Source organism: Ciconia boyciana, chromosome 8, assembly GCF_034638445.1.
Source record: "Ciconia boyciana chromosome 8, ASM3463844v1, whole genome shotgun sequence".
In the NCBI taxonomy this organism is placed as follows: Eukaryota; Metazoa; Chordata; class Aves; order Ciconiiformes; family Ciconiidae; genus Ciconia; species Ciconia boyciana.
Window position 1 is genome coordinate 55,198,774 of NC_132941.1, and position 16,009 is coordinate 55,214,782.

The 16,009-nt window shown below is 38.1% G+C and overlaps 1 protein-coding gene across 7 annotated transcripts in view; it reads left to right on the forward strand.

Moving 5' to 3' along the window:
• ADD3 (adducin 3) overlaps positions 1-16,009 on the forward strand; it is a 101,554-nt gene that overhangs the window by 38,791 nt on the left and 46,754 nt on the right. The window contains exon 3 of one of the 7 annotated variants that reach the window (XM_072871069.1): positions 14,544-14,582. The exons of 5 other annotated variants lie outside the window; for them this stretch is intronic. The gene's annotated coding sequence lies outside the window, so the exon portion shown is untranslated. Of the gene's footprint in view, positions 1-9,317; positions 9,342-14,543; positions 14,583-16,009 lie in introns of those variants that run through there. One more of the 7 variants, XM_072871070.1, reaches the window with a different exon arrangement.

Genomic DNA, 16,009 nt, shown 5'->3' on the forward strand with positions numbered 1-16,009 from the left:
GAATAGGTCAAGGTAGGGCAGAGTAGGACAGTTACCAAAGTTTGGGGTTTTTTTTTTTGCATATTAACAATGTAGAGTTGACCAAAATTTTTGTCTCTACCCTACTTAAAGCGTCAGTCCTTAGTGTCCTGTTCCCCTCCGCATGCGCACACACACACACCCACCCCCCCAGTATGGGGGCATATCTGTTTTGCAGGATGACTGTAGCAGTGCTGGTGAAGATCATGTTTCTAACCAGGCTGCTGTAGTTTTAGTGCTTTTGAGCCCCTGGGCTTTCTAAGCTTAGAGAGAGGCTAGATGTTATTGTTTGTGGGACTATTTTAAGCATGCTCTTGATGCTTCCCACCTCCCTCTCCCCCTGACTCCCCCCAGTCTTTCAACATGTCTGTCTATTTTACCATCACCAAGTGTGTATCTCCATTTTCCTTCCAGTCCAGCAAGGAGGAATTGGGATGAGCATTGGCTCAAAAGCCATTTAGGCACACCCCTTCATAGGCTTGAGCAAGGGAACGTCTTCAGTAAGTGTTTACTCCTGGATATATATCATTTCATGCAAACATGGAAAGCTTATATTCTCTGTCTTCTGTCAGTTATGAGCCCTGACGGAACCATACTTTAGCGCCCTAGAGGCCTGGGATCCTTTTGTTAAATGTGCCTTTATTGTCCTCTCTGAGCCCCATGGTCAGGGTGAACTTTCTTATTTTGGTTAGTTTTTTAATTGGGGCATTTAAGTCACCCAGGTGGGGCTCTTCAAATGTCAGTGACTCAAGATAATCCTGTCTGCATGAATGATGAGGCAGAATATGTGATACAAGTGTGTTTCTGCCTTAAATGCCTGTTTCCAGTAAATATTCGTAAAAAGAAGTTGGTCTTGCAGTAGGTTAACAAAAAGAAGACTAAACACATGGCTGGGCTCACACACATTTCGTAAAACCATGCAATCTGATACCTCGTTCTCTACAGCAAATCAGTTTGAAGCTTTTTTTGTTCCTAGCATGAGAAGTTTCAGTGCAGAAAAGTCTGAGTCTTTGACTTAATCTTCTCACTAAATATTTGTAGCTGCAGACAGTAATATTTGTTCATGCTGTATCTGCACTCTGCATTTTTCTCATTCAGATTGGAAAAAGATAACTAACATCATGAAGACAACTCTATTTTCCTGGAGTCCTTCATTTGTTGTACTTTTTCTTTTCTGTTGAGGTGAAGAAACTTTCTGGAATTCAGTTCCTGTTTTCTTGGCTGGTCTCAACCCTGTCCTGTACTGGACGTGACAATGGTGCTGTATCTCCTCCACCTCTCCAGCTTTCCCTGCTGGTGGTAGTGCTCATGCTGAACTGAGCTGTTCACTGTGACTAGTTGCATCAAAGCACTGGAGCTCTGCCCAGATACTCATAAACAAATGAAATACAATGTGGGATATATATTGTGCAAGCTAAAGTAATCAAAGAGAATATTAAAAAAAAAAAAAGACAAAAGGAGATCGTGTTCAGTGTTTCTACAGTTGTTGCCTTTCTCCTGAAAAAGCACTTGGTTTGTGTGTAGCTCCAGTTGCTCTATTACACATGTGAAAGGGTTGTGTGGTTGTTCATTGTGTTTTGTTTTTAATTATTATTTTAAACACACCATAATTTTCAACATAGATTGCCATTACACAATAGAACCTGGTTCTCTGTATCCTCAGCACCAAGCTGATGATTGTCTTGTCTCAAAAGAGCCAAACCCAAAGTTTCTCTGGCATGATCAGACTAAGCTCAAGCACTTGCACTGCTTCTCTCACTGTGATGGAAAGCTGAAGGAGGAGAGCTTAGTAGTGGAGGATGAAGAAGCTTTTAAAGTAAAACAGGAAAACATCACCCTAGGATACTTTCAGAATTGCTGCTACTTATATGATCCATAGTAGTAAGGAAGGCTTATCCAAATTCACGCAGCCTTTTAAAATGTGAATAGGGCACTTGAAGCGAAGATCCTGTTTCCTTGGGCATGCTGCTGGTCCTTGGGTTTGTGCAGAATTTCTGTAGATATTACTTCTGTTGTGGATTTAGGGAGAAGACACTCAGACTTTCCCAGCCAGTGTATCTTTTGAAGGCATTATTTTCATTACACCAAAATCCTGAATTGTTGCTTCTGCCCCTTCCACCCCCTTCAAGTGCCTGGAATGTGTTGAAGAGTGTTGGATTGCTCTTCACCGTTTTCCCTTTCCGATGCCCCTATCATGGAAGCAGTTTGCTGGCAGCAGATAAGTTTCTATATCTCATTCCCTGTCAAATTCCTCGGTCAGTGTGATAAAGCAGTTTCATGCAAGGCAGGAGGAGGAAGATGACAACATTCATGTAAAGTCTCTGATTGCAGCAGGGGTCAGAGGAGCTTGGCGGGCATCTCCAGAAGGAACTGCAGGGAGTGGGTGCTGCGAAACATGGGAGAAGCGCTGGAGCTCTGGAGTTTACCAGGCAAAAAACTTGTCCTTTTTCAGTTGACATGAGCAGGCTGTTACAAGTTAGTAGTACAGATTGTATTATCAAATCCTGTTAATTATGAATTAATGAAGAACAGCTCTGGAATAAAAGAGTTGGTATAATTATTCAGTAGCTTGTGAGATGGAGGTCAGATTTTTCAGCTCTTTCTATGTGATGCTGGAGTTAAAGCTGAAAATGCTGATTCAAAATTGTAGACTGGCATATTTTAAGTCAATAAACTTATTAACTACAAGAGAACAGATCTAGCTTATAATTAAATATTGTTTCCAAAAGGCAAAATCATTCTATTTTGCTAGCATTATAACTACTAACAAAATGGGTTTAAATGTGTCATGCTATCTCTACCACATTTTACTTAATTTTTTAACTTGCTCCTCCTCCTCATCTTACTCCTAAGTCTGTGCTTGATGGCTTAAAAACGCTGAATCTTTGTGAGCATTAAAAAATGTAGCTAGATGTGTATCAGATCATCACTATGAATTTACAGTGGAGATTGTTGGGTTTCTATCCAGCCTAGTCTAGTTTGGCTTTATTCATAAGCTGAGTGGAGTGAATGAAGAATAAGTGTTTGAAAACTGAACTTTTTCCTTAAAAATCTCTTCCACTTAATACTGACTTAATTTCAACAACAGCCTGTGTTTTTAGGATTTTTTTTCCCTTCATTTATTGAACTGTATTCAGTAATGATGACCTCCTTGGCAAATGTTGGTATTTCGAAAGTCAGTTTAATAAACATACAGCTTTTTGTTTCCTCTCTGCCGAAGCTGGCTTTACTTCTTAACAGTTCAGTTGTAATAACATGAGAATTTTCTCTATCTGCTAATGACCAGGGACTCTTCACAGAAAAGAATCTGTTAAATATGGAACTAGTTTTAAGATTTTGCTTAGTTGTGTACCTTGGCATGTCAGGTTAAAACAATGTCAGTAGAGTTATTTGCAGCTGATGCTCTCTTAATTCTATTCTTTCTAAAGGGCTTATGCTGTTAACTGAGCCTTTCCAATGCTATGATCTTCTCTGGTTATCAGCGTGGAGTGCTAGGAAACGTGATTTGTATTGTGTCCTCTTTAAGCTGAGGAGAGTCTTGGTTGAAGGGGGATGGGGGTAAAAAAAATCTCTAATGTAGCATAAGTGCAAGCCTAATTTCTTTACGCTCTGTCTGCATTTGGGAACTGTTTTCAGTGGTGAGCAGTTGCTGCTATTGCCCGGTGTCTACACCTCAACATAGAGAGAAGTATGTAGGGTTTCACATCAAACGGTTCAGTTGGAAGTTTGTCTATACAGGTAATTGGAGTAACCTATAATTAGTTATCTTAATTTTAAATTCAAGTTATCTGTGTTTCTGGATTAACATTAGTGCAACTACACAAATCAGTGACTGATCATCACTGAATCAAATCTGTTTATTCTCAGCTAACCATCTTTAATCATAGGGATGGCATTAGACCATTTATACTTGACATAGGCTGTAACTTAAGATTGAGTTAATTCTTCTAATAAGCTAAACTAGTCAAACCCCCAAATATTACAATTTAACAACAACAAAACAAAACCCTTTGTTTGCATCCTGTTTGCAGTCTTTGAATATGTGTTTCTTAAAAAAAAAAAAAAAAAAAACAAACCCCACATGATATGACGAAACACATTGTAACTCATAAGAGTTCTGATCCTGGTTATAATACATTGAACAAATTGCCTTGATGTTTGGAGGAGTAACCTGCTACCATGAAGGAATGGAAGGAGGTAACTTCATGAGTGTTTTCAAAGGAGGAAGCCCGTTGACACCAGTCTCAAGCCTGGAGAAGGCAGTGACTTCAGAAAACATCAGTGTTGCTTTCAGTATGTTAGCATATGGGGTCTGGGATAGCAAAGCTGGTTCTTACCTGGCTCCCAGTAAGCAGAAGTTTGGACCATGGTTATGTTTGCATGGTTGAACTGAAAGTTCACTGGTAACATCTGAGCCGGGGAACTGAATGCTGCAGTTCCCATGCCAGCCTTCTGCCTTTGCAAGTCATAAAAGTGAGAATGCTTGTTATAAGGAAGCTGGAGCTTGCAGGTATTAAAGCGGCTCTTCAAAGACGGTGAATTAGAAGTTGGATAAAATAATATAACATCTATCAAGACCTCCAACTTTTTTTTTGTTGCTACATTTTATTTTTAAGAGGTAAGGAGGGTTTTATAGCAGAGTTAAGGAATCTCTTAGAAACGAAAAGACATCTTTCAAAAGTTGACATTTTCTCCAAAGAAAATAGAAAGGGGGAAAAAAAAACCCTCTTGCAAATTAAATTTTAAAGTATAATAAGTCTGGCCAAAAGATATTCTGAGAAACAATTTGCTAAAGATATGAGAGCCTACAATAAATCATTTAAATTGAATCATTTCAAGTACATCAGAAGTGGACGTCCTGCCAGACAGACTGGAGAGCTGATAGATGACTGAATTGTAAAAGAAGTGCTCGGTGAAGATAAGGCACAGAATGAAAGCTAAATCATTTGTATCCAAGTTGACTTCCCTGAGAGATTTTAATGCAGGAACTTTGCTCCATAGGTGATATTTTGAGAATTGGTCTCAAATTGAAACATTGATAGAAAAGATTTTTAGAACCTCAAAAAAAAAAAGTAGCAAATTTCCAGGAGTAGATAACATTTGCCCAAGAAATCTTAAGGTAACTGCATGTGACAACACTGATCTGGCAGCTGTGATCTGTTACTTAAAACTGCCGCAGGATCAGAGGCAGGAAAATAGGCAAACGCAATTTCAATATATTAAAAGCATTCCAGAAATAGTCAGAGTACCACAGACCAGCAGGTCTGTACAGGCAAGTCAGTATGTTTCATTAGGAACAAAGACCACAGAACTGGTAGATGTGGGCATATATCATTTATCTCATGATTTGAGAGAAGTGTACATGTACATTTCAAATAGATGGTCTTTAGCCTTATGGTTGAACATGCAGTTAATTGGGTCTATTCTTTTTCCTCCCCTTCAGCTTGCAGAATTGAAACTGCCAGTGATGTCAAATGCAAAAACCCAATTGCTTGTCCTGTAATCATATAACTTTGTGAAAAATATACTTACTTAATAACCAGAAACAGTATACTATACCGCAGTGTAACTTTTTGTTAAATTAGATGGATGTCAATAAATAACTAGATCATAAGTAACAGTGGACTGAAATTAACTGTATTGCATCAAGCGCAGTAAATGACCTGTATGTAGTCAAAATCTGTGACTGCCAACGTATGTTAATTTAGATGTGAATGCTTGTTCAGTTTTGGTCAAGTTCTGTCCACAAGATGTAGGTGAAGCTTAGTTTATGGTGAATGTGGCATGGTCGGTAAGTAGACTCCTATGAAATCGGCCAAGTCTGAATTTTCTCCTGTCTTCACACGTGATTAGCACATGTCAGACTGGATGTGTATGACCTTTTTTTACATTGCTGATAACACACACTTCTTGGTAAGAGGATGCAAAATGAATAAGGTATAGCGTTACCCTGGCATCAGATACAAAGGCTCAGGAAAAACGATTCTTTAGACTTATAGTGGCTTAATGCAAGTTATTCCATGGGTACAGCCTCTTTAAGGTGTCTTAACTTTGCATGTAGACTGAATACGTTTTAAGTTTCTTCAGTGTAAAAAGTTTGTATTGGAATTAAACATCAGGTTTTTCCTACTAGTTCATCATATGTGTATGAATTCATGAACTGAAAGAGGAAATGAGCATTTTACAAACTTCACTTTTTCTGCAAAAGAGAAAAATACCTCATTAAAAGAAAGAGCTGTTTGACATACTTGTTTCGATGACATCTCCCTTGAAGGAGTAAACAGTTGCATAAAGCAATAAGGCTGTGCGCTGTGAGGATTTTTTTTCAGCTACTTAGCCTAAGCAGGAAGGACTTGCATTCACCATTTGTGTATTAAATTGCTGGTGACCTGTGGATGCTTGAAAAGATAAGTAACTGTGGGGGAAAAAACTGTTAATACTGATTTGTGTAAAAATTTTAATACCTTAATGATGGTGAAATAGCTTTAAAGTGAAACAGATTTACTAGACCAGCGAAAAGGCCTTCTCCTGCATCTGTCAGCTATATACCAATTTTGTACCAAGGAATCATAAAATGAGGAAAGGTTACCAAAGAGGTCAGGTTACTTCCACAGAAACATTTTTCTTTGACCAAATCTGTCCTTCAGGCTTTGGGGAGATACGCTGTAGATAAACTTATGCTATTCTCTTTAAAGCATAAAACACCATGTTTGTACCATTGTTATTTTGCGCACGTTGTGTCATATGGAAGGAAGCATATGTTTGTAGGTGGGTACTGATAAGCTTGCATGATTTAGAAAAGTATTCAAAAATCCTTTCATCTTCACCGTAACTTACAATGTTGCATGTTTGCCATGAATCGTGCCAATTCAACCCCAGATCATCTAGCTGTCGTATAAGGAGGTGAGTTTAAATTAGTTTTTACCAAATACATTTCAGTGCGATATGTTCAATGCATTTCACTGCAATAAACTCTGTATTGCAGTGAGTATAGCAAGGTGCTTGTAGTGGGCTGATGGATGCAAGGGGTTTGTTGCTTTAACTCAACTTTCAATGTGGACTGTTAAAGGATTTCTAGTATAAAGGGGTATTTTGCTTATTTACATGTCATGCTAACATTGAAATGTAAAGACTTTAGTACCATGTTGATGTCCAGAAGTGCGAGTTGTGCAATGCATTTGCTAACTTTTTGGCTCATTTTTCTTTCTTGACAGCAATAACAAAATACAGAAGACAGTCTTTGAGATGTACATTAGCTTCAAGCATTTACTGGGAGCAGGAGGGAGGAAGGCATTATCGTTGCTTTAAAAATCTTTTATGGAACTTTTTAAACATGATTTTCTCTTAAACTTGTTTGCTTTATAGTAGTCTCCATGGACATACATTTTCCTAATCAAGTAAATTTGTATTTTGATCACAAATGCAATAAAATTTAAATCTACTACGTTTCCTCCATTCCTCCTCCCCTCATTTTCCTCCTCTATTCCCTGCATGTTGACATTTTTTTATTTATATTTTTTAAGGAATCAGAGATGTATTTTCACTTAACACTTCTTATGTTAGGAGCTCCTGCACTTGGTATTCTGAAAGCTTTTTTGTGCTTGGTGACATTTTCTCACAGCATGTTTTAGTGGCAACTACTGTTGCCAGATCTTGGTATTTGCTTGGTACCGCTACATACTCATTTTATACTGTGTTGTATCACAATGCAGAAAATTAGTATGTAGTATGGTTTGTTGACTGGAGCAATGTAAAAGACCCCTTTGCCTCTGAAGTTAGTGAGATGCATTAAAAAAATGTACATGCCAAAATGTACTACCAGTCGTGCTGTGTGAATTGCAAGAATTTAGTGAGTAGGCTCTTGTTTTTAAATCCACTAGTTGCCATTTTTTTCCCCTTGGTATTTGAAATAGCTAAGTGATCTCTTATGTGTTTCCTTGGTCTTGAGTGTAGCTTGCTAGTGTGTTACAGCAGCATGCGTCTTGCATAACTTGAGATGTCTGCAATATGAATGTCTACTTGTGAATTATGTACCTCTCGTGCAATCACTGTAAGTCTACAGTGCAGCCAATGAAGTCTAGAAAACGATTCACTTCATCCTAGAGAGAAACTTTAATTAAACAATTAATTCAAATGTTATGTAAATATTTGAAGTTAGGCAAAAAGAATCACACTCTAGGACCTAATGAATTCATGAACACAAATGTTGAACATGAAGATGTTAAGTTTCAGTAGTTCATACATAATATGAATGATAAATTAAAACTGTTACTTTAGGACTTAGGAATTTTCCTTTCAGACTGGGAACTTTTATATATTGGGGCAACTTTGTTCCCGATTCACATTCCAGAGAGAGAACAACTTAAATCATCCCAGGTGACTCACAAATTGTTTAACGATAAAGTATGAAATGTGGTAATTCACACACTGAACTCTTCTTGCAAGTTCACATGGGTGCTATTTATCTTTAACCATTATGTAATGTAAGTATTTCTAGGCACTATCAAGCACCTTCCATATTTCAGTAATTATTCCAATGTATGTAATACGTATTGCCTATTCATTCATGTGGGCACTTTCTCAGCATGAATAAATGCAACTTCCTCGTGCTACGGCTGAATGTGAAAACTACGGATTTTCTAAACGCCTTTTGCATCCTGTTAGTGCGAATTCTTTGCTGTGTAGCAAATCTGAGAGCTATGCACCACTTAAAACCTCACTACTACTCACCCGTAAGTCTATTTTGGGATGTAAGTGGTACACAGGCTTGGAGCCTTCTCTGCATCTGAATTCTAGCCTTAGTCACTTATATTTATCTCCAGCTTGAAGCATCATGCCTGAATTTAAATGCTAAATCCTTAAGAGTAGAAGAATTGTGGTATTTATTTCTGGGACACATCTTCCATACTTTTAAGCAATGCATAGATCTGCGTAGGTTTGCTGCACAAGAAAGAATTTTGCTTTGGAGAAGAAAAAGAAAGAGAAGAGACTAGTCTGCGAACAGTTGTGCTTGGTTAGCCAGTTGGCATACATGCACCTGCAAGATTGACTTGAATGATTTCTATTTGTAGTACTCAGCTGAATTTTACTGGTGCAGTGAAATTTACTCTGTTGTCACTTTTAACATCTACCAATGTTTTCACAGCCTTCTATCAAAATATTATTGAAAACTGAGCCTGAGAAACAACTTTGAAATCAATAGCTATTGATTTAATGCCCACTGTGGGTGGAGCGAGAGTCACTTCTAAGCTACGTAATTTCTTGAGAGGCAGCTACAGCACTGTCACCATCCCTTAGTTTGCTGAAATATCTTAGATTTTGAGGTAGGTCTAATAAAGTCTTTAATCCCTCTGGGATTTTTAGATTAAAAACTTCACATTGTTTTGCTGTTTAAATATAGTTTTGCCTTGTATTGCCCAATATTTAGGATAAATAATATATTAAGTAATGTATAAGTAAGATATATTATTATTATTTGTATTGCAGCACTTCATGTGAAAAGAACTAACAGTCTTGGAGAGCTGGCCTGTGTGCCTTGGAGGTCATGGTGTTGCTCAGTACAACCGCTGCTGTGTGCCCTTGCTTCCGCCTCCCTCCCCGCATGCCTTCTTCCTCAATGTAAAAGTGGACTGATCACAAACAGAAACTTTCTGTGTATGTTTCTAAGATATGAGAAAGTCAGGTTTTGCTGTGGCAGACAGTAAGCAATGTAAGAAATCATCCTCCCAATGGATTTGCCCGATGTTGAGCAGCTAAAAGGGAAATTACAGGAAGAATGATGGGTGCTGTTCTTTCAAGCAGCAGTGGAACTATTTCTGTGACAATATAGTGAGACTACTTGCAGTCTAAAGTGTGCTATGCTCCCGATTTAAAAAAATTGTGCTGCTTCTGTTTAGCCATTACTGAGTCATTGGTTCCAAGGGAGTAAAAAGAGAAGGTATTTTAAGCCATTCGTACAAATTCATACTTTCCAGTCAACCATAGGATTTGGATTTACTTTCCTTGGGAAACTGTAAATTGCTGAAAGTCCTCTACTTCTGTATTTTCCCAGTAATAACACTGCGTGCTTGTGTAGGTGTTTCAGAGATGATACCAATCTTCCTGAAGCTTAGGTCTAAACTTTAGAGATCCATATTTGAAAAAGTAATGCTTAAATTTTCATCAATCTTGTTTGGTAAAAGAATATTGTTCTCATATTTGTTTCATTACTCTGTGACTATGAACACAGTATCACAGTCTTATTTCTACAGAATGTTTTTCTTTCCACACACTGGTACACAAGCCTGTAGTTTTAGGAAACCTAATTTTTTCAGCAAAATATGCAAGATGGTACTTGGTGTGCCAAGGGAATAGCCCTCTGATAGTTACTTCTTACCTTAGGTACTGGTCTTGAAAAATGTCAGGTGCAAATATTTTCTTATTAGTGTTATTCTTTTGAATACCTGTGCAGTTTGCCCCTTGTTGAGTGCTCCAGTAAATCAAAAGGTGACCTGATGTTACTAAAGATCAAAGGAGCTCTTTTTAACTGATGTTGTTGGAGCTGAAGAAAAAATGCCAGTAATATATATTAGAAGAGTCTTGCCATGTGTGGCTTTACCCAGCAAAAAGGAATCCTTATGGATAATTTGGAATTTTTAAATGGGGGCTGTCTTGGGTTAAGGGAGGAAAAAATACATGTTGTTTTTGTTTTTTAAATATGTTAGAAGAAAAAGATGAGCTATGCACGTAGCCTGGTGAGTTTATTCCAGCGTGGGATGAAATTTCCAGGTGCTTGGTGGGGTGGGGTTTGTAGATGTTACCCATAGCATCCTCCTTTTAGATACTCTGTGCCTTTCATGAAATCCCAAGAGTGACATGAGGGGATTATATTCATAGGAAAGACTCTAAAGGGCTGAATTCTGCCTTAAGTTCTGGAGCTTCAGGGCTGTAAGTGTTGGGAAGATTACTTACCAATAAGTGATATTTACTAATAAGTAGTAATTACTTACCAATAAGTCTTACTGAGTATAGATGGAGCCAAATCTCGAGCAACTTCATTGTAAAAGCGATGATCCCAAGTAAAAGTAATGGGTTTTGTGAAGTGCCCCCCAATCTACCTGTTTGGCATCAGCTGATGTAAAAACATCTTGGCAGAGCTGATATAGACACACGGGTTTCTGAGACTGTCCCACCTTGTCTCTGCCAGTAAGTGACAGTTGTGTCCATCCTGCGTGCTGAGCCTGGCTTTGCCGGCAGCTCCCCATCCCCGTCCCCCGCTCCCTCCACCCTCTCCCCCAGATAACTTTATCCTCATAACACAGATACGCAGAGCACTGGTCTGGATTTCATTTCTTCTTCTTCAGCTCTGTGCGATCTCGCGCGCATTCCTAACGTGTTACCAACAGCCCGTGTCTCTGAAAGCGCAGTATCAGCTTTCAGTGGCAAAAGCTCAAAGAGGAAACAGGCCGGTTCCTCTGTGTGCAAACAGCTGGGCAGTTGTGGATGGAATTAATTGCTGATATACCCTGGCTGTGTGTTTTCTTTTCTTGTCATTTCCTTTGCAGCTGTGAAAGGCAAGTTTTTTAGGCTTTGGAAACAGCGCAGACCTCAGCAGTAGTGATGCAAAAATACTGAAATATGTATGCTTATTAGGATTTGCATACAAAATAAAACCTCTCCTAAGCTGTAACAACCACCACTGTTGACATTGGTATTCAAATTCCAGTTGCACCTTCCAAAAATAATTTCTGACTTTGGATTTTCAGCTTGAAAAAATCTGTTAGGGGAGATTTGGCTTTCTGAAAGCGACAGTGAGTATTTTCTGAAAATAGGACTCTGAAGTTGAGTGTTGAAAGTTATCCATTCTGAAAATGGTTGTCTTCCATCTTTAGTCTTGGAGCTATTATATCAAATGGACTGATGCTGCTTTAGCCAAATGTGAAACAGTCAAGTTGCTAAAAATCATGTTCCAGGCCAGGAGTTATGGGAAATTTATCATGGGGTTGGAAAATACGCATGTTATCAACAGGGCTGCATGCCTGCCTCGAGGCTTCACCCAGCCCATAACAATGCAAAAACAAACCACCCATCACAAATCAAAAAATGCTGTCAAAAGTAGATTCTGAACACTAATGGTGTCAGAAGCTGCAGTGTGCTGGGGTTAGTTGTAAAATCAGTGGAAAAATGTGTAGTATCTATTGTTGAAGATAATATTTTGTTAGCTTCCACCCTGTAAGTCCCACAGATATTTTTCCCCTTGTTTATTAAACTGTTCTAAATTCACTTTTGGTTTATGGAATTGTTACGCCTCCCCTACTAGCAGGCTTATGCTGCTATGCAATTTACTCAGGGGAACATCTATAAGCTCTTTTGCCAAAATAACTACAACTATCCTAGGGATTTTACTGATACGCAGTAATTGCATATTGTATATTTATAAATAGTCTGATACGTAGAATGGATAGCTTATTTAAACAAATGCTAGAGAAAGTTTTTGTTGTTTTAAGATTTGGTCCTAATAACTAAATAAAGTTGTACAAATATGATGATGATGTCCCCACCAGCGTGTGTTGTGCAATTACTTCTACCACAAGATGAGTATTTCAAAGGTCCCACTGAAACCAGGGCTGCTATTTGTGGTAAGAAATACTGTGCAGAGTGAGGAAGGGTTGACAGACCAAGATCTTAAAAAAAATAATAAATAAATAAATAAAAAATTACACAACTCTTGAAAGGAGCCAGGCCTTCAGTCACAGCACCCGCATCAGCCAAACTCTTGCAGAGACTGCAGAGATCTGTGTGACTGTACTTGCAGCAAGTACAAAGGGGTGCATCCTAGTTTAGCCTTTCATGCAAGGGATTTCCGCTGCGAGCTTGCATCTGTCGTGGCTAATAGCGCACAAGGAGACACCAAACCAAGCTGGCTCACATGGCACGCAGGAAGTTCAGCTGTAGTAACTTGATTGTAAATCTGAGCCAGAGAGTCCAGTATGCTTGAACTGTGGCTCTTACTTCAAAGAATAAAGGCTGCCTCTTTCAAAGGCTTCTCGTTTTTATAGCTATACAAAAGTTAACTATTACACAAGTCGTATGTTATACATATGTGTGTATATATATGATCATATTTTATTTTAAATATACATGTATCACAGGCACCCTGTCCTGTATATGTCACGCTAAGTACTTTTTTGGCAGGTAACAGAAGTTATGGAAACAATTAAAATTCCTGTGCAACATTGGATTACTTATTTGTTTGGAAGAGTGGGTGGTGTTTGGGGAAGGGGAGAAAAAGGCAGATCTGTACTTTAAAACTCAAAGTGTAAAAACTTACTGGAGTGTTTTTACCAGAAAGAAGGTCTTTTTGTCAGTTTGTGTTTTGACAGAAAGGTCTGAATATCAGGAATACAGTTCTGCATTTTGCACCCTGGTGTATCTTACTAGTAAATATTTAAGAAATTATAGAGCTGCAGTTGTTTTTTATGGCCAGTGACCAACTGTGTCCATTTCAAGGCACTAAACAATCTGTGAGAACAGTGCTCTTAACTGCCCTGTAGTGCAAGAAGTTGTTAAAGTTTAAAACTGGTTGCTTTCTGCTCTGGCTTCATGTTATTTCCTAATTCACTTTAATCTAGTGCCTGTCTGACTGAGAGATTAAAAGTGGCAAAAAAACAACCAATTTTTAAGAACTGATGTAGTAGCTGGGCAATTTAATTTCATACAACAGTGAATATCTTGATCCAGAGAGTCTGCAGCCGCATTTTCCTATGCATTACGTGACAGGTTGATGGGATGATTTGCTTTGCAAACCTGTAAATGAGTTCGTGTTTGTGAATCTTGTAGCTGTGGTTTCTTTCTCCACCCTTTTCTGATGAATAAACTTGAAAAATATTTAGGACAAAATTTCTCTGGGCTCGCCGCATCTGATGATATCTTTTTCAACTATGGTCTTTGTATATATGTACTTCAGAACAATTGGGGGGTGTGGTGCCATGGGCTTCCTTGCAGGGAGGAACACTGTTAGTAAAGATTACTAATTCTGTGAGAAAAGTCAACTACACCAAATGCTAATACTGTAGCTGGGAGGAGTCTGTGGCTTTGGTTCTTAACTCCCTTGGTATTTGCCAGACAGTGACTTGGACCAGAGAAGTGTTTGGTCAGCTATCATGAAACATCGAAAAGATTTTAATCTTCCTGACAACTACATATCTCAACATACTAATAAGTTCAGTGTTTTAATCAACCACCTAACTTGCTACATGAAGTAATTACAAGTAATTAATAAATATTTCAAATTGTTCTGTATGTCACTTACAAGCCTTAGTTGACTAATCAAATACATGATTTGGCAGTACTAAAGCTCGAGACATCGTTGCATGAACTTTGTGTAAGAGTGGGTTCATTCAATAAAAAATAAAAGGAGCATTTAAAGAGCCTTTTATTCCTGTCATAAAGATGCTTTGTGCTATTGCCGTTGTGGATTTGACAGAATGGTTGGGGAATGGATGCTGCAGAAAGTTGTCTTGTATTTTGATTGTCTTCTGTTTCAGACTTGCGTGATTTTTATCTTCAATGTTGTGACATGACTGGTGAGTTACAATTTCTGTGTTTGAATGGGGTTTTCCAGTGTAGCTAGTATCTGCATAATCCGTAAATCAGTTACTCCCTGTTTGCCTCAGTTGTTCTGCATATTATGTTTTTTTGAGGAATATGTGATCTGATTTTACTTCTACTTAAGTCAAGGAGAAGCGCCAGCCTTGACCCAGCTGGGCTCTGGGTTTCAAGTATATGCTGGCAGCTGAAGTGAGCACAACTACATCGGGCACAGGGCTGATTCTGCCATGGTGCCTGTACTGGCCTTTGAGGTTTTAATTTTAACTCTGTGAAATAAATCAAACATGTGGTTTTGTTTTGTGGGTAGTTTTCTTACAGATGAGCAGAAATAGGTAGATAATTTTGATTTAATTTGCAAGATACGTTTTAACATCTGGCTCTAAAATGCAGCACAGCACTGGTCACACACTTATAGCAATTGTTGCCCTGTAGTTCCCTATCTCAGTTTATTGTATCAAAGTAGTGAAACTTCTGTGAGTATATGTGCTAATGGACTTTTATCATGTGTATAAGTAGTAGCAGGCTAGATATTCTCCTCTATCAGTCATTGCAGCAGGAGATAGAGTAGTCTGTTCTCATTTAAAGCTACAGAAGAATACATGAAGCAGCCTTCATTAACATGTATTATAATAGCATTGAATGTCTTAGAGTACATTAGATTTCTTATGATAAACACATGACCAACTATTTTTAAATTGCCTATGAAATTAATTTTCTGGTGTCTAAAAAAAAAAAAAAGGTAAAGCATCCAAGCATTTAAAAATACATAAACTTGAACTGGGAAGAAAAGATGAAGAAAAAGCTTCTAACTTTTAGCAGGTTAATCATGCTTTCAACATCTGGAATTAAGGTTTTACTTAAATGCAATTTTGAGATATGCAGTATTAATTTCAAAGTTTTGTGAGGGCATGCAGAGCTTAGCCTAGGAGTCAGATACTCAGTTCTGGCGTTAATTTTTGCATTGTTTCCACATTCTGGCACTCCACTCCATTTCCTCGCCTTGCTGAGCAGTGAAAGGGACATAAATTGACAGAACTAGGTTTTTCTGACTGGTGCAAGGGAAGCAGCCTGAAAGATAAACTTTAACCTATCATCCTGTCAACAAATTTGCATTGTTACAGAAGTAAGAATTTATATACCGTGGAGTCAAGAATAGTATGCAGGGACAATGCATTAAGATAAAAAAGGGCATATTTGAAGTTATGTTTTTCAGCCTAAAAATAGGAGCTAAGCATCCCACTCTCTGATTTGCTTTTCTGTAATTTTGCCATAAGAAAAGTTCTGAAGAAAAGTTTTCACTGGCCTAAAGCGAGGAAGTTCTAATTACGATATAAGTTGAACAAATTAATGGAAAAATTATGCAAGTATTTGTCCTATAACTGTATTTTGGGATGGCTAACTT